The following is a 1,387-nucleotide window of genomic DNA, read 5'->3' as shown; positions in this document are numbered from 1 at the left end:
AAAAATGAAATAATGAAATTTGCAGGTAAATGGATGGATCTAGAAACTGTTCTTAAGTAGTACAGACTCAGAAAAACAAATGATGTGTTTTCCCTCATATGTGGATCCTAGCACCAAACCCTTTTAAATTCCTGGTTCCTTTAATAAGATGATGCTATACAGCAGTCCCTTCTGCATGAAAGAACTATCATCATCACTTTAGCTGAGCCTGATTGCTAAACATCACCACAAATGTGCTTGTTGACAGTTGTGCTCATTCATTAAAGGAGGGACAAGCAGGGTCACTGGACCCTCACTGGATTATCCAGCCACTCTTCCCAGCCAACTTATGTATTTGACCCTAATCACACATAGTCTCCTGGATTTGGGGAGAGCTAAAGTATACAATCTGTGGAAAGCTAGGAAGAGAAGGCATGACCCATGCTGGAAGGATTTCCAGTGTGCATAACCTCAGGTCATATATACACCTCAGCAACCCCTCAGTTATCTCAGTAAGTAAGCCCAATAAATTCATTGGTTCCCCAGTAAAGGTTTAATCAAACATTGGCTTGACACTAGAACCTTAAAAGGTAATAAGCATTTCTTAGCAGCCCCAGGAAAAGAAGTCTCACAACAGCTAGAAAATTTATTTGTTAATGCTATTATGTCTCATAATTATTTTTTACAAAAAGAAAATCAGAATGTAAAAGGTGTTAAAAGGATATGGGAATGGAGATATTTTCCAAAATAGAAAAAATGAGAAAGCCTAAGCAAGTGATGAAAGTCTGTATAAGTTTGTTATAAAGGATGAGAGATGAGACAAAAATAATATGCATATGATCTTAAAATTTCTATGGTCATAGTTTAGTCAACTAGTTTAAGGAACGAAATATATATCTAATCAAGGTTTATCTGAGAATATTTGGTTTTCTACCCAAGCCTAATCTACATAGCACATGATAATTAAAAGTACCAGACTTGTGGAACTAACCTTCTTGGATGTTTAACAGCTATAGTTTGAGGCCTATACTAATGTGGTCAGAGGTATTTAAAGGACAGTTTTTGCCCCTTGCCCTCCAAGGTTGACTAAGTTCCAGGGGACTAGGGAACATCTCTCAAAATGTCCTGTAACTGTGGTGAGTCACCTGTCCTCTTGTTCAGGAAGGACATGGAGACCCTACCAGATGGAGTTGAAACAGTGTCCAGTCTGCAAAGAGGAGGGTCAACTCAGAGGAAACATCTAATTCATTCTTCCAAGTGAAGCCAGAAATGGTTGAGCAGAACCTTTGACTTATCTTCACATAGAAGGAACTGGTAAAAGAAAGGAGCCAGGAGTTCCTCCCAAGCCCATGTGACCCCTGAAGAACAGATCCTCAAATGACCTTAAGTGTAAAAACAGATTTATTTT

This window comes from Nannospalax galili, unplaced genomic scaffold (assembly GCF_000622305.1).
Source record: "Nannospalax galili isolate Female #2095 unplaced genomic scaffold, S.galili_v1.0 scaffold307, whole genome shotgun sequence".
Lineage (NCBI taxonomy): Eukaryota > Metazoa > Chordata > Mammalia > Rodentia > Spalacidae > Nannospalax > Nannospalax galili.
Note: the sequence above shows the minus strand (reverse complement) of the source record.